General features: G+C 44.0%; 1 protein-coding gene and 2 non-coding genes across 6 annotated transcripts in view; all 3 read left to right on the top strand.

The window, feature by feature from the left end:
- LOC119160983 (scoloptoxin SSD14-like) overlaps positions 1-18,341 on the top strand; it is a 236,204-nt gene that overhangs the window by 145,738 nt on the left and 72,125 nt on the right. The window lies entirely within an intron of this gene.
- TRNAH-GUG (transfer RNA histidin (anticodon GUG)) lies at positions 12,060-12,131 on the top strand. The gene has a single exon. It is a non-coding gene; the product is annotated as a tRNA-His (tRNA).
- Positions 16,027-16,099, top strand: TRNAK-CUU (transfer RNA lysine (anticodon CUU)). The gene has a single exon. It is a non-coding gene; the product is annotated as a tRNA-Lys (tRNA).

The raw sequence follows: 18,341 nt of genomic DNA, 5'->3' as shown, positions 1-18,341 counted from the left end.
GAATTACATTCGCACTAAAATTAAATAGGACAGCGAAAAATCGGCTATTGGAAGCTACACCAGCGTGTATGATATATATACAAAGCTGGGTTTACGCGTCAGCAAGAAAAATGTCTGAACAAAGTGATGACCAGGTTTGCATACTCACCACACATACTAGACGAATGGCAGCACGATAACAGACCTTCGAGTGTGAATGCTTCTACGCGGTAAACACTGTCAGACACTGCCGAGCAGATTTAGGCAACTTACCTGATTAGGACATGCGCAACATTCTCAAAAGGCAGACGGCCCATTCAACAATTGTTGCCGGACGACGTGACCACTGCACGGAATTTAATAAGGTCAGACCACGAAGCACAGAAAGCTCTCGCGGTCTACGGTAGTCAAAGTGGCCTGCTTCGAGCAGTGTATACGACAGGTCACCTGACCCATGCGAAGGCGTGACGTGGAGCTGCTCTTCACCCTTTATGCCCCTTTTCCTTGCTCCTTTCGCACCTCATCTACTACAGCTGCCAAGAATCGTCCTTTCCTTTAACAAAGGTCTCATTCATTCATTCAGACTTATATTAGGCTTAACCCTCTGTAATCATAAGCGTCGGCGGGTGGTACGAAAGGGAGATGCAAACGTCCTCTCCCTTCACTCCCAACAAGCTTCACCAGGGCTTTTTCACCACCTTTATGAGGCATATGAGGTGCGGTAAACAAAGTGACCTTATAACACGTTATTACGGCAGTTTTAGGCGAACCATAGCAAGAGTACGGCTACTGTGAAAATGATGTCCCCGCACCAACTGCTACTCGCGTTCATCTCATAGATGTGTTACATAGCCGACGTTAAGACCGCTAGTTGAGTACATCTGCACTTTGAAATACTTTCTTCGGTTACTGGCACTGTAGTGTATATTTTTTACGGTGTTGTCGGTCTAGCGTGAAGCCACGAGCTCCTTTTCAGACCCTTGAACGTCACTCGAGATAGGTCAGCAGCCTTACGAGAAAATGCGCTTCGTGTGGAAAAACAGGTAAAAAAAATAGCCATGTATTTGAGTGCTTCACTGCAAATGTCAGGACCTGGTCAAGCTCTTGAGCTTTTAGTCCTGTCCTCCACCTTATCTAAAGGAAATAAAATGATTGATTGATTGAAATGTTGTCTAAAGACGATAGTGTTCTGCCGGCCTTCATTCGTGCATAGCATCACATTTTCAGTGCAGCCTAAGAAACACTATGTCCTCTAGAATTATGTAAATACATATTTTCTACTAAAAGAACCCGTAATATTTACGTATTGATGTTACGCCTCCGATATGTGAGGTATTTGCTTTTTGATCGACTATGTTCACAAGTATCGGTGAGGGACAGACAGACAAACTAAAAGACACATTTACCAAAATTTCTGCGTTCAAGTATCCCAAGAAAGATATTATCTTCAAAAGTTTATCTTGCTAGAAGGACAAAGATAAAGAGTGGGATGAAGGGGCCTTGTACAAATGGGAAAGTACAAGTAAGCTTGTACAAATGGGTCTCGGTGAGGCGAACTAGCGCATCGCTACGCCTCGCTCTTGGAGTGAACGGACACGGCAGACGCGGTCGGTACAAAGCACACAACATACATACATTTATTAAGTAGTTTAGACGACGATATCGTCCGCCGAATGATACATCAATTTTGATTAACACGCTACCATACAAACAACATAACGCAATGACACACTAAACACACAATAACATGATACACACACTAACACACCCAACACACTAACACATACCCAAGGCGGCGTCGCCAACGCCTGACTTTCCACGTGGGACCCCGGCGCGAAGCCCGCGGTGCCGAGCACCGGGGACCCACGCTACAGACAACCGTTCGCGGCAGCCGCCACGCGCAGAAGAGGCTCGCTCAACTCTCGCCCACCACCAAGGCCTTCCTTCCGCCAGGGGCGACCGCCGGCGCTACAACTCTACCAACAGTGGTACTCAAAGCGAACACAACGCCATCTATCGCCCGGCGGTGGTCACCACCGAAACAAAGCGTTGGGGTGAGACACGTGCGCCACGCAGCGCAGACAACTTTACAGGGGGGGGGGGGGGGGGTGTCCGCACCCCCACAACTTACAGACCCTGCAGCGTCCCTTTGTAGGACTCCATGGTGGGTGGCTGGCGTCGCTGCTGAAAATAAACATTTACATATGGCTAGTTTCTTCCATCCTCTCCCTGATCGCCCTCAGAAAAGAGGATGCACTGATGAAGTCTTCCAGTTTTTTGGTCACCAGAAAGTATTTTTTCCCAGATTCCACGTTATCCACGCTGACACACCCGGCAAATCAGTGCGAACGCTTTCACCTTTTCTAGTTTCAAAGTCTTTGACGGAAATCTTTGGCCCAGGATATAAAGCATCGAGAATGGCAAGTGGTGACCTCCTGTTGGAGCTCCGCGACGAGAAACAATATGAGAGACTGCCTAATCTAGTGAAATTCGGAGATGCCAAATTAATAGTAACCCCACACCGAACCATGAACACCACCCGTGGTGTTGTTTCAGACGATGACCTGTTAGGGCTGACGGAGGCTGAACTCCTGGAGGGTTTCAGCGAACAGAATGTCATCAACGTGAAACGAACTATGATGAGACTTGATGGCAAAGAAGTCCAGACTAAGCACCTGATACTTACCTTTAATTCAAGTGTACTGCCCGACTCCGTTGAGGCTGGGTACATCAAGCTTCGAGTGAGGCCATATATGCGATGTTTGAAATGCCAGCGGTTCGGCCACAGTTCACAGAACTGCCGAGGCCGCCAAACTTGCGCGAAATGCAGTGCTGAAGAACGCACATCTGATGCCTGTGAAAACTCTCTTCACTGTGCGAACTGTAATGGGGAGATGCCGCATACTCACGGTCATGCCCATGCTGGAAAAAAGAAAAGGAAATTGTCCCAATTAAAGTAAAACAAAACATTTCATTTAGGGCGGCATGAAGGCAGGTGTCCTCTCTGCCGGAAACCAGCTTTGCCGAAGTGGCGCGTCACGGGGCAGCGCCACGACGGCCCCCGGCGCCTGTCTGACACACGCGTAGTGAGCCAGCGGTGACGCCATCCGCCCCTCGGCGGTTGCAGCAAGTGCTGCTCCGCCATCCAAGAAAGACCCACCAACCTCCGGGCTGGTGGCCGCGAAGGTCTCGTTTTTTGAGGCGAGGCGCTCAAAACAAACGCAGCGCTCGCAAGAGCGCTTGTCCAGCGCCTCGCAAGAGACAATCCACACAACACCGAGCGTGAGGGCGCAGCCAGCGCCTAAGGATCGGCGCGACTCCGTCGACCGATCCAAAAAAGAAAAATCTCGTGTCACGGCCCCTGGAAAGGGTCCGTGAGCTAACTTTACATCCTTGAGCACACAGCACACAACACATCTAAAATGGACACACAGATCTTACAGTGGAATGTGAGAGCACTTCTCGATAACCTCGATGATATTAGAGAACTTCTTAATAAACATACTCCAAAGGTGCTGTGTGTTCAGGAAACACATCTCAAGACCACACAAACAAACTTTCTAAAGCAATATGCCATCTTCCGCAAAGACCGTGACGACACTGCCGCTTCGTCGGGTGGTGTCGCTATAATAGTTGATAAAGGTGTTGCCTGTAAGCAATTAAACCTCCGAACTTCTCTTGAGGCAGTTGCTGTCCGAGCAGTGCTGTTCGGGAAGCTACTAACAATTACCTCTATTTACATTCCCCCGTGCTATCTACTTTCAAAGACACAATTTCAAAGCTTCATTGATGAACTTCCTCCGCCATATATAGTCGTTGGTGATCTAAATGCACATAATCCCCTATGGGGCGACTCCCGTTTAGAGGCGCGAGGATGCCTAATAGAACACTTTCTGTTTTCGTCAGGTGCATGTCTACTAAACAAAAAAGAACCAACGTATTATAGCACTACAGACAACACATACTCTTCTATTGACCTGAGTATTGTCTCGAGTACATTGATTCCATATCTGGAGTGGTTCGTTCTCAAGAACCCCTTTGGGAGTGACCACTTCCTGATTATGTTGAAATTAATAAAAGAAGATACATGCTCGCCTGACTTTCCTTATTGGAACCCCAAGTCAGCCAACTGGGAACTGTTCCGAGAAATTACATTTTTAGACGGAGATGACATTGCTGACTTTAATATAGACGATGCTGCGGCATACCTAACAGATTTTATTATTGACGCTGCAGCGAAATGTATTAAGCAAACTAAAGGAATGTCTAATAAGCGTCGCATTCCATGGTGGAATGACAATTGTCGGAAAGCGCGAAATAGTCAAAATAAAGCTTGGAGATTACTCCGAAATTACCCAACGGCTGAAAACCTCGACAATTTTAAACAGGTGAAGTCACAAGCTAGAAGAACGCGTCGTCTTGCAAAGAGAGAAAGTTGGAATAGGTACATCTCCAGTATAAATTCTTACACCGACGAAACGAAGATTTGGAATAGGGTAAATAGGTTATTGGGTCGGGAGTCACACCCCCTACCCTTGGTAAGTTGCCGAGGTGAGAGCCTAGAGGAGCAGGCGGACTGCCTAGGCGAACACTTTGAATATGTCTCAAGTGCATCAAACTATACAGAAACTTTCTTAAAATTCAAAGAACGCGAAGAGCGACAGCCCCTCAAATGTAAACGTCCATCCAGAGAGTCTTACAACTGCCCATTTACATTAGCTTAACTTAAGGCATCTCTTGCGTGCTGCAACAACTCAGCGCCAGGTGTTGATCGTATAACATACGAAATGGTCAAGTACCTTCACCCCGAAGCACTAAAAAACACTCCTAACTCTCTTCAATAACATGTGGGCAGCTATGTATATTCCATTGTCATGGAAAGAAGCTATAGTCATCCCAGTACTTAAACAAGGCAAAGATCCGTCTTTGGCCGCCAGCTACATGCCAATAGCGCTAACAAGCTGTCTATGCAAACTATATGAGAAAATGATAAACCGGCGCTTAATCCACTTTTTAGAAAGTAACAATATACTAGACCCCCTTCAGTGTGGTTTCAGAGAGGGGAGGTCGACAACAGACCACCTTGTTCGCATAGAGACATACATCAGAGATGCATTTGTTCATGGGCAGTTTGTACTTTCGGTATTCTTAGACCTGGAGAAAGCGTACGATACCACATGGCGATTCGAGATTCTACGCGATCTTGCCGCCATGGGCATCCATGGGAACATGCTAAACACAACTGAAAGCTGTTTGTCTAATTGAACCTTTCGCGTTAAAGTGGGAAATGCTCTCTCTAGATCATTTACCCAAGAGACTGGTGTTCCGCAAGGGGGCGTGCTTAGTTGCACACTCTTCCTTGTGAAAATGAACTCCCTGCAGTCAGTAATTCCAAGCGCGATGTTTTATTCCGTGTATGTTGATGATGTGCAGATGAGTTTCAAATCATGCAAGATAACTATCTGCGAACGACAAGTGCAGCTTGGAATGAATAAACTGTCTAAATGGGTGGATGAGAATGGTTTTAAAATAAACACCCAGAAAAGTACTTGCGTACTCTTCCTCAACAAACGAGGGGTAATGCCACTACCAAATATTGCGATCAACGGAGACCAACTCTCTGTGAGCAGCGAGCATAAATTCCTGGGAACCACTTTATATTATAAGCTCACATTTATTCCCCATATTAAATATGTAAAAATGAAATGTCTGAAAGAGATGAACCTCCTAAAGCTCCTATCACGTACAACATGAGATAGTGATCGGAAGTGTCTCTTGAACTTGTACAAAAGCCTTGTCTGGTCGCGCCTTGATTATGCCTCCATAATTTATCATTCCGCAACGCCAAGTGCTTTTAAAATCCTAGACCCCGTTCACCATCTGGGTATCCGTCATGCGACCGGTGCTTCCAGGACAAGTCCGATCCAGAGCCTGTATGTAGAGTCGAATCAGTGGTCACTTCACCTGCAGCGATCCTATAGCAGTTTCACTTATTTTATAAAGGTACGCGCAAACATCAAGCATCCTTCTTATTCAGCTATAATTGATATGACTGCTGCCACCCTCTTCCATAATCGACCCGCAGCGAGAAAGCCGTTCTCTTTGCGTGTGCGAAACTTGAGTGAGGAAATGGGTGTTCCGCTGCTAAAACTTTGTCCTATTCCCACAACAAAACATTTACCGCCGTGGCAGTGGCAGCTTATACATTGTGACACTTCATTTGCCGAGATTACTAAACACGCACCAGAAGCACATATTAAAATGCATTTCCGACCACTTCAATCCAACTACTCATGCGTAGAGTTTTATACCGACGCTTCTAAGTCTTATGCAGGAGTGGATTATGGAGCCGTTGGACCATCCTTCTCGGAATCCGGTGTACTGCACCCGGAAACAAGTATATTTACGGCTGAGGGTTATGCACTGTTGTCGGCTGTGAAGCACATACAGAAATCAAACATACAAAAATCAATTATATTCACAGACTCGTTAAGCGTCGTAAATGCATTAAGCTCCCTTTTCAGATTCAGAAATCCGGTACTAATTGAGCTGTATTCCGTCCTGTGTACTGCGTATATGTCCAACCAGCACGTTACTATTTGCTGGGTACCTGGCCATAGAAGCATCGAGGGCAATGTGTTAGCTGACCAAATGGCCACGTCAATTATATTGCGCACTATTAATTCTATCGCTACTGTCCCTGCAATAGATCTAAAACGCTTCCTACGCAAGAAACTGCGAAGCCACTGGCAACGCTTGTGGGACACAGAAATAAATAATAAGCTTCACGTGATTAAACCGTGGTTGGGTTACTGGCCCTCCGCTACAAGAACACGGTGAACTGATGTCCTATTCGGCCGCCTCAGAATAGGACACACTTACGGTACCCATAGCTTTCTTCTGACTGGCGATGAACCTCCTACTTGTGGTAGATGTGGCGACTGGTTAACCGTCCTCCACGTCCTCCTGGAGTGTCCGGAAGCTGAAAGTGAGAGAAAGAAATATTTTGCTTTAGCATACCGCTATCATCTTCCTTTACATCCGATTATGTTTCTCGGCGTACAGCCGCTTTTTGATGCAAAATCAGTTCAAAGCTTTTTAAAGGATGTAGTATTGAATGTTTTTAGCCCAACATTGAATGTTTTTAGCCCAACAGGTTCAAAGCGTATCCTCTGTTCAGAGGATGCCGCTGTGATAGCAGCCTTCAATGAGCCCAGGCCTCTATGCTCTTGTTTTAAAGGCTCTGTCGAGGCACTGGTGCTCCATGCAGAGTTTTTATTTCACATACATATCACTTTTAAACCATTTTATGTCTCCATAGCTCACATCATTTGTCATTGCCATAATTTTCCTATATGTATATTTTTACGCACCTTCAGCGACTGTTTTTTAGGCCCATTTACAGCCACGTCACATCTGTTTTATCCACACTGCACATAGCACAGCTCATTATCATCGCTCTGGCGCTCTTTAGCCATATCTGGCCCTTGCGCCAATAAATTCACTAATCAGTCAAACTGCAACACCGGCTACTTCTTGGTCCCCTTTCCCGTAGCGGGTATCGTTCATAGCGACAAATTAAACGAGAACAAGATGTTTTAAATGATAAATTATGGTATTGAATGAATGGATCTTCTACTGCTAGTATAAAAGAGACAGCTCCGTTTTTTATACGTTTGGCCAAGCACTCAAATCACCTGTATAATTCATGTTTCTGTTCTACAGCTTACCTTGTCGTAAACTTGTATACCGTTTTATACAATCACCCAATTCATAATAATAGTTAATAATGGGTGGCGTTTAACATTTCAATTCATTTGATTGATATTTGGGCTTTAACGTCCCAAAACCACCAAAACCGCCGTAGTGGAGGGCTCCGGGAATTTCGAACACGCGGGGTTTTTTGACGTGCACCCAAATCTGAGCACACGGGCTTGTACATCATTTTTGCCTTCATCGAAAATGCAGCCTCCGCAGCCGGAATTCAATCCTGCGACCTGTGGCTAAGCATCCAAGTACCTTAGCCACTAGACCACCATGGCGGGGTGGTTTTAACATCCCAATTCGTCGTATGATTATGAGAGACGCCGTAATAAAGGGCTGCGCAAATTTCGGCCACCTGAGGTTCTTTAACATTCACCTAAATCTACACACACGGGCTGCAGCGTTCACTAAATTCTTGGTAAATCCCCCATAGTGGGTGTGAGCCGCAGTTGGAGGTGAACCACGGCAACAACATCAAAGCCAAAGCATTAGAGGAAAGCGTATAACCAAGAGAATTTGCTGGGCAGTACCCCACCTACCAATTCATTAGGATAGCAAATCTGGAAAGCCACCAATTTGTCTAGCTTGCATCCTGCCGATGGAAGCTGTCAAAAGTGGCGATTCTGAAGATTATCAATATCCATTAATAATCCTTCATAAAGAGACAGAAAGAAATACGATATGTGCGCGTAAATTAGTGGCCGACGACTTTGGATGAGGATGAATGCTTTTAGTGGGTAGTGCTTACAATTGGTTTACTGCATTGTACGTTCAAACACACATCCAGATAGATAAAGTGTTTTATCGCCGTGATAGCGCCAATATATGAGCACGTACCATTTAAGTTTTTTCTCATTGTCAATGCAGGAAGCGTTTTTATCGTGCAGCGATACGTTATTAGAAGCACTTGTCATCGATGCAAAGCGATATTTGAGCTGCATTTATACCACAAAAATGATTATCAGCCAAAGTAAAATATGAAATATAGGCAAAAAATGGTAATGTGTGTGGTAGAGGAGGGTGTGGCGATGTGGAAGAACCGAGGAGGAGTGGGAAGAACACGTGATTGTCTTTGCCGTAATCACGTAGGCAACATGCGTACATTCTCAAAAGAGAAAGAACACCCATATAAACCGCATTTTTAAAGCATAGTGGCTATTATTTAATGCTTTCTAAGAGCACCGCATTGATTTTAACCTTGGCCGGAAGAAGTTTCTTTAAGTGTGGGTATAAGTACTTTCAATCTTGTTTCAGATAATTAAGATACAATTTCAAGTTATGAATCATGTATTATATGCTCTTCATGGTTGTCGGTTTCATCAGATGCGTCTAACAACCACTACAACAACAATAAAAAACCATTCGAACAATTTCTTTAAAACTGAAAAAAAAAAGGTGATCTTTAAAGGCTGATGCATTGTTCTTTTTTTCATTTTTTTGTTCTGCACGGCAGAGTTCTCTACCAAAACCATGTAATTCATTCAGCAGGGAAAGGTTCAAAAAGGTGCACTCTTTTGCTCCCTTCAGCGCAGTATTCTCATTCCCAATTCTCTCTCTCTCTCTCTCTCTCGCTCTCTCTTTGTTATGGGGGGCTGAGAGGATCATAGCTGCTCCGTCTGGGAAGAGCAGTTTTTTTTTCGTCTACTTTTGCCTTTTCTTTGTGCTGGTGGATTGTCCCGTCACTCAGTGATCCACTTTTGCGAAGCGGTTTCTTTTCTTAGAGCTCTGCTCTGGCTTTTACTTCAACGTCACTGTCCTCCGGGATAGCCGTGATCGTTTAGTGGTTAGTGCCTTGCGTTGTGGCCGCAATAACCCAGGTTCGAATCCTGGTTACGGCAACATTTTTTTACCAATTTCAACGTGGTTTTTTTTTATTTAGTGAGAATTGGAGAGTGACTGACGTGTGTCAGCGTGAAAAGTTTCTGGCTGACTCCTGGCCGTCCATTAGAGTCACTTCCATTTGTGCCTTTTTATTACGCAGCGTTATTAACTAGGATACTCATTTTTCTGCATTTTATTCTTTGTGTTCCTTTTTCGGTGTCATGGCGTTTTAGATGCGGAGCATCTTATACTCGCGCCTTGTAGTGCGCCGTCCGCACCGCTTCTCAAACATTCGACAGCTGACGCGCGCGCATGCGCCGTCGCGCCGTCGCCCACTCTTCCACCATCTGTGCATCCCTTCCTCCTCTACACACCGCGCGCGCTTCACTCCTCCACCATCTGTGCAGCCTTCCTCCTCTACACACCGCGTTCGACATCTACAATTCTCCTGATTCTCCAGTGGACGCGCATGTGGCGTCGCGCTTCGAGAACATTCAACAGCTGACAGTGCATGCGCCGTCGTGCTGTATATATACTCAAGGTCGGCGCTCACTCGCTCAGTTGCCGCTCGTCGGTTGGTTTGTACGGCGCGTCGACGTCCAAGGTCGCGGTGAAATGAATTCCAACGAATCCACAAACACAATGATCGACGTCCCTTCGACCAGCGCCGCCCTTTCGCATACGTGTGTACGTGTTCACTCATTTAACACCCCCTCCTACAACCACGTTAACCAATTTAGCCATCGACCCAAGTAAGTCGCAATTTAACACCCCATTTCACAACCACGTTAACCAATTTAGCCATCGACCCAAGTAAGTCGCACTTTAACACCCCGTTAACCAATTATATGGTCCGCATCCTCCTCAGTGTTCCCCCGAGGGAAGCTGCGGGCAATTTTTTGTTGTTCTCCCTTCGAGAAGACAACTACTGTAAATCAGGTAAGATGGCATACCTGTCTAACCAAAAAGCCGTTATCGTGTATACAGTGATTCGCTATTTTTTGTAGTACACATTTTTTAAAAATTGTAGTGCCTATTTATAGTCTTCCCGGAAGACTCGGCATCATACGAATCAGCTTTGATGGGTAACGGACTTTTATTTGCAATTCTCCGGACGTTTGCCACATTGTACTAATTCACAACACCATGTTCAACTTTGTGGTACTATCATGTAGTTATACAGTTCGGCGCCTATGACCTGCGCTCAAATCGACAGTAACCGTGGCGGTGATCATGATTTGTGCTGGTGCCTCGCCGCGGTGGTCTAGTGGCTAAGGTACTCGACTGCTGACCCGCAGGTCCCGGGATTGAATCCCGGCCACGGCGGCTGCATTTTCGAAGGATGTGAAAACTCTGTAGGCTTGTGTGCTCATGTTTGGTTGCCAGATAAGGAACCCTTGGTAGGCTAAATTTCCGGAACCATCCACTACAGCGTCTCTCATAATCATAAGGTGGTTTTGGGACGTTAAACCCTACAAATCAGTCGATCAACCACGCTAAAGCAATTGAGCATTAGTTATGTCAAGGTGACCGTAGCTGAGCTTAATTAGGTTTAAGCCAGTGAATATAAATTGATAGCTATTGTATACTGATTTACAGCCGATCAATCACCTAGGTCATTAAGCCAAGATGAAGCAAGTTAAGGTTAGTTATGCAAGGCTGATGTAATTATCAGCTTGTGGTGTAACGAAGGGGCAGCGAGATGCGCAACTTCAGCTGTCGATTCCGAGCTTACTTCTTTTTTTTTCTTATGTGTTAGTAGAAAAAAAAACCGGAAACAAAACAACTGACAGTTTTGCGAAACCCATATAGCCTAAGAATATACAAGGTGGAGCCCTAGAAGCTTAAAGCCACGTGTTCCACGCCCACATGCGGCGTGCGCTTGCATGGCTCGATCATGTTCGCTTGTTCACTTGTTTTCCCATACGCATGGCACATACCCACTTTGGGGGATTCGTAGAGATTTGGTCATGTCATATGAACTGGAAGGCTACACAGTGAAGTTTTGGAAGGGCTAGGTTTTCCATGGCTGTTGGTTTTAATAAATGCGTTTCAAGAAAGAAAGAAAAAAAAAAAAAACCTCGAACAATATTTTCAAGACTGAAAAGAGATGATCTGTAAATATTGATGCGTTGTTTTTTTTCTCTGTAGTTTTTTCCATGGCACAGCTCTCTACCAAAACCATAACCATGTATATTTTTTGCAGGGAAAGGTTCAAATGGGGCACTGTTTTTTTTCCTTCTAGGGCAGTACTGCCATTCCTAATTGCACGCCCCCCCCCATTTTCTCTCTCTCTCTCTCTCTCTCTCTCTCTCTCTCTCTCGCGCGCGCGCGCGGTTACGGCTGGGTGGAGCAGCTTTTTTTTCTACTTTTGCCTTTTCTCTGTACTGGTGAACTGTCCAGTCGCTCAGTGTATGATCCACTTTTGCGAGCCGGTTTTCTTTCTTCGAGGTCTCCTTCAGCTTTTGCTTCCACGGCACCTGTCCTCCCGGATAGCCGTGATCGTATAGTGGTTAGTACCTTGCGTTGTGGCCGCAATAACCCAGGTTCGAATCCTGGTCACGGCAACATTTTTTATATTTTAACGTTTTTAATTTTTAGTGTGATTTAGAGGATGACTTGCGTGATTGTGTGTGCGGAGACTTTCCGGCTGACTCCTGGCCGTCGTTAGAGTCCCTTTGATTTATGCCTTTTTTATTACGCAGCCTTATTAATTACTTTCCTTCATCTTCCATTCGCGTCACATGATACCAAATTTGGTATATGTGAAGCTAACGAAACGACCGCGAGCTCATCATGAGCGTGCTATGTAGTCATGTTCTTACATGACACGCATATCAAAATTATCATGTTTGAACCAGTCATATTCGCAATCCATTCACACCGTGTAATATAAAATTTGGTACTTGTTAAGCTAGTGAAGTGACAGCGAGCGCACCAGGAACGTGGCGTGTAGTCATGGCTTACATGACATGCCTTCCCTGATTTACACGTTAGGTTCTGTCATTCATGTTTGCCATGCAGTCATGTCATACAATACCAGTTTCGCCATTTGTCATGTGAACGAAACGACTGTAAGAGCAGCAAGATCATTCATGGCTTGCATGTCATGATTTTCATGGTTTGACTAGTCACTTGTGCCGTACGGATTTCGGTATAGATACCACCAAGAAACGGCCTGGAGAGGTAAAAGTCGTAGGCGTCTAGGTAGATCGGATAGATAGATAGATAGATAGATAGATAGATAGATAGATAGATAGATAAATAGATAGATAGATAGATAGATAGATAGATAGATGCAGATAGATAGATGCAGATAGATAGATGCAGACCAGAGTACAGACCTTTTCTATTCGTTTCACTGTGTTGTTGTTTTTATACGTTTCCTCCTCACGTGCAAGCGAGGCACTTTACATACTAAAGCAACACTGAAGGGGAGGCAGTTACTCTTGTCCCTACCGATAACACCGTAAATGGAGATAGTGAACAACTTCATTAGCCGTAAAGGCGACAACCATGCATATCCATTTCTTCAAACTTTTCCTTCACCACGTCATAGACTCAATAAGTATGGCGGAGTAGTTTTACATGGGTGGCATGGTTGAGAATAAAGTATAGTAAAAGGAATAGAGAAGGTAAACCCTGGGAATGCAACTATAAGTTATACGTACGAAACACATGGAGCTATAAATGAACAAATTTACAAAAGCGATATCGCTCGACAAAAGTTTTTTAAGAAATTAAACACAGTGCGTCATGCAAACGTGCCTATCTTTTTCCCACTGCTGACAGCAGAGATAAAATGGAGTTGCGCGCAGATGCTCAGTGCACCGTCGTGATAATTTCCGTTTCGCGGGTGAAGTACTGTCATCCATTACATTTCAAGATGCTCAAGAAAACGGCAGCATGGATGTGCCTCTATAATTTCTTAGCGCTATAGTGGTGAAAAAGGTATGCCGTGACCAGCACAAATCATGATCACCGCCACGGATATTGTCAATTCGAGCGCACGCCATACGCGCCGCTCTGAATAAGTACATGATAGTACATGATAGTAAAACAAAGTTAAACGTGGCGTTTTGAATTAATAGAATGTTGCAAACGTCCGGAGAGCTGCAAATGAAAGTCAGTTAGCCATCAACGCTGATTCGTGCGATGCAGCCTTAATGTTCTGGGAAGACTCTGAATAGGCGCTGCAATGTTTAAAAATGTGTATTGCGAAAAGGTAGCGAACCGCTGCATGACGACGGCTTTTCGGTTAGACAGGCATGCATCTATCCTGATTTGCACTAGTTATTTCTTCGAAGGGAACGCAAGAAAAAAAAATACCATAATGCCGGAAAACGAACACAAAGAATAAAATGCTGAAAAATAAGCATACTCTAGTTATGAAGGGCGAGCAATAAAGAGGGTACAAATAGAAGCGACTATAATGGACGGCCAGGAGTCAGCCGAAAACTCTTCACACAGACACACGCAAGTCACTCTCCAATTCTCACTAAAAATACAAAACAACAAAATTTGAAAAGAAAAAGTTGCCGTGACCAGGATTCGAACCTGGGTTATTGCGGCCACAACGCAAGGTACTAACCACTCTACGATCACGGCTATTCCGGAGGACGGGTGACTTCGAAGTAAAAGCTGGAGCATACCTCGAAGAAAAAAAAAAAACGGCTCGCAAAAATGGATGTCTGAGTGACGGGAATATCCACCAGCACAAAGAAAAGGCAAAAGTAGAAAAGAAACCTGCTCTACCCAGAAGGAGCAGCTATGATCCTCTCACCCTCATAACAAAAATACATAGGGATAGAGAGGGAATCGTGAATGACAATGCTGCACTGAAGGTAGAAAAAAAGTGCACCATTCGAACCATTTCCTGCTCAAAGAATTACATGTTTTTGGTAGAGAGCTGTACCATGGAGAAAAAGAGAGAGAGAAAAAACGAACAATCAATCAGCCTTTACAGATTACCCTTTTTTCAGTTCTAAGAAAATTGTTCGAAATGCTTTTTTTGTTAATGTTGTTGTTGTTGTTGTTGTTATTGGTGGTGGTACTGTTGTTGTTAGTGATGTTGTTGTTGTGTTGTTGTTGTTGGCCATGAAAACAACAGCCATGAAAAGCATAGAACACATGATTCACTGTCTGAAATGGTATACATATGGTAATCATTTCAAATGATATTGAAAGTAATATTACCTAAACACAAGGAAAGTTCTTTTGGTCAAGGTTCAAATTATTGTGGTGTTCTTAGAAAGCATTAAACAATAGCCGCTACGCTTTATGTGGTTTAATTGGGTGTTGTTTCTCTTTTGAGTATGTAAGCATGTTTCCTACTAGATTACGGCACAGGCATTCTCGCGTTCGTCCCACTCGGTTCTTCCATTATTCCACACCCTCCCCTACCCAACACATTATGATTTTTGGCTGATATATCATATTTCACTTTGCCTGATGATAGATTATTATGTGTGGTTTAACTTCCCAAAACCACCATGCTATTATGAGAGACACCGTAGCGGAGGACTCCGGACATTTTGACAACCTGGGGTTCTTTACCGTTCACCCAAATCTGAGGGGATACAGCATTTTCGCCTCCATCGAAAATGCGGCCACCGCAGCCACGTTTCGATCCCACGGCCTGCTGTTCAGCAGTCGAGTACCTTAGCCACTGGACCACTGCGACGAGCATTTCACTTTGGCTGATAATTATTTTTCGCAGCGTAAACGCAGCTCAATTAGCACTTTGAATTGACGATAAGTGCTTCTGATAACGTATCGCTGCGCGATGAAAGTGTTTTCTGCATTGATGAGAAAAAACTTGAATGGCACGTGCTCATATAGTGGCGCAGTTGCAACGATAAAACACTTTATCTATCGGGATGTGTTTTTGACTGTGCAATGCACTACACCTACTTGATGTACTACTTACAAAAAGCATTCATCCTCATCCAAAGTTGTTGGTCATTGATTGACGCACAAATATTGCATTTGTTCCGGACTCTTTATGAACGCTTATGGACTGAGAAAGAAAGAAAGGATGAATGAATGAAAAAAAGAAATAAAGAAAGAAAGAAAGAAAGAAAAAAAAGAAAGAATGAACGAAAAAATAATGAAATAAAAAATGAATGAAAGAAAGAAGTATTGAAAGAACTATTGAAAGAATGAATGAAGAATGAATGAAAGAAAGCAGGAAAGAAAGCAGGAAAGAAAGCATGAAAGAAAGAATGAAAGAAAGAAAGAAAGAATGAAAAAAGAATGACTGAAAGAAAGAAAGAAAAAAAGAAAGAAAGAAGGGAAGAAAGAATGAATGAATGAATGAATGAATGAAAAAGTGGGGGACACTAGGGACAGACAGAGAATAAGAAAAGGCAGGTGGAAGGAAGGCGGTTCGTGAAAGCGGAGAGAAGTGTGAATGAAAGCTCCCAGTTGTTGACAGCGAGGTCTGACTGGCTCTGCCGTAACGCCCGGCTAGCTCAGTCGGTAGAGCATGAGACTCTTAATCTCAGGGTCGTGGGTTCGAGCCCCACGTTGGGCGAATATTTTTCTTTACAGTAACTTTTCTTTTTTATAATTTTCTAACGAACTTCCGCGACTTTCACCGCATCTATCTATCTATCTATCTATCTATCTATCTATCTACCTATCTATCTATCTATCTATCTATCTATCTATCTATCTATCTATCTATCTATCTATCTATCGCTGCTCCGTCTGGGTAGATAGGTTTTTTTTTCTACGTTTGCCTTTTCTTTGTCCTGGTGGTTCGTCCCGTCACTCAGTCATCCTCTTTTGCGAGCCAGTTTTGTTTTTCTTCGAGGTATGCTTCAGCTTTTGCTTCTTCGTCACCCGTCCTTCGAAATAGCCGTCATCGTATGGTGGTTAGTACCTTGCGTTGTGGCCGCAATAACCCAGGTTCGAATGCTGGTCACGGCAATTTCTTTTTTTAAATCAAATTTTTTAAATTTTTAGTGAGAATTAGAGTGACTTGCGTGTGCCTGTGTGAAGAGTTTTTGGCTGACTCCTGGCCGTCCATTATAGTCGCTTCAATTTGGACCGTTTTTTTTAATTACGGTTCCATATTAAATAGAGTATGCTTATTTTTCAGCATTTCATTCTTTGTGTTGGTTTTTCGGCATCATGGCATTTTTTTTTCTTGCGTTCCCTTCGAAGAAATAACTAGCGGAAATCAGGTTGGATGGCATGCCTGTCTAACCGAAAAGCCATCGTCGTGCAGCGGTTCGCTACCTTTTCGCAATACACATTTTTAAACATTGCAGCGCCTATTTACAGTCTTCCCAGAACATTCAGGCTGCATCGCACGAATCAGCGTTGATGAGTAACTGACTTTTATTTGCAGCTCTCCGGACGTTCGCAACATTCAATTAATTAAAAAGAGCATATTTAACTTTGTTTTACTATCATGTACTATTATGTACTTATTCAGAGCGGTGCGTATGGCGTGCGCTCGAATTTACAATATCCGTGGCGGTGATCATTATTTGTGCTGGTCACGTAATACCTTTTTCACCACTACAGCGGTAAGAAATTATAGAGGCACATTCATGCTGCCGTTGCCTTGAGAATCTTGAAATGTAATGGTGGCACAGGACTTTGCACGCGAAACGACAATTATCACGGTGGTTTCTCTGCGTCAGCATTTGTGGAGTGCTGTTCTATCTCTTGTGTCGGCAGTGGGAAATAGTTGGGCACGTTTGCATGACGCGCTGTGTTTAACTTCTTGAAAAACTTTTGCCGAGCGATATCGCGCTTGTAAATTTGTTTATTTTGAGATCCATGAGATTCGTATGCGTAACTTCGATGATGATATTTGGGGGTTAACGCCAAATAACTTCGATGCATTCTCATCTATTCTCTACTCTCTTCCCTTTTCCTTTCTATTCCCACCCCAATTTCCAGGTATTCTCTACTCTATTCCCAACCATTCCACCCTTGTACAACTCTTCCGCGATGCTTATCGAGTCTCTGGCGTGGTAAAGAAAAACTTTGCTGAAGTGGATATGCATGGCTGTCGCCTTTACGGTTATTGAAGTTGTTCACTCTTTCAAATAGGGACAAGTGTCACTGCCACACTTTCAGTGTAGCTTTAGTGTGTATATCACGCCACTTTTGCGTGACAAGAAAAAAAAAATGAAATAACTAGACCGTGAAGCGATGAGGAAATGTCTGTACTCAGTGGGAGATACGGCAGAAGCATCCACGCGGAGTAGAAATACGAGAATAAAAAACGCAGAAACACAAACAAGATCCTTAAAAATGCGAATGGTGCGAGCTGACCGAACGAGAAAAGTTATTTTGGAATCAGAGGAGCGTGATCAAAGAAGACCCAGATGTCTAGGCCGCGATTTGAGAAGGTAGTACTATTCATTTTTCAAGACCATGCTGTATGGTGCCACTTCAGACGCAAACGAATATCGAGGCACGTAGATAGTATAATAGATCAGCCTGGTAACACGAGTTGGCGTGCGTTCAAGCTGTGATTGATGTGCAATATAATACGTACCTACATTGTTGTAAGGACATATCTGAATTAGCTCTGGAAGCTTCTTTCACGAGAGAATTTCATGATGAATGTCTTCATTCATTCATTTATTTATTCATTAGAATAGCGTGATTGATATTTGTCTAAGCGAAAAATATTGCGATGTGAGATTGGTACTGTCGTGATGGTCACTCGGCGCATAGTAGGAATGCCCGCAAGGCTCGAGTATCCAAAAGGCCTGCACGTGTGTATTAGTGGCTGACGATTGGCAGTATGC

This window comes from Rhipicephalus microplus, chromosome 3 (assembly GCF_043290135.1).
Source record: "Rhipicephalus microplus isolate Deutch F79 chromosome 3, USDA_Rmic, whole genome shotgun sequence".
NCBI classification, from domain to species: domain Eukaryota; kingdom Metazoa; phylum Arthropoda; class Arachnida; order Ixodida; family Ixodidae; genus Rhipicephalus; species Rhipicephalus microplus.
The sequence above is the reverse complement of the archived record's forward strand: the minus strand, read 5'-3'. Positions and strand labels throughout refer to the sequence as shown.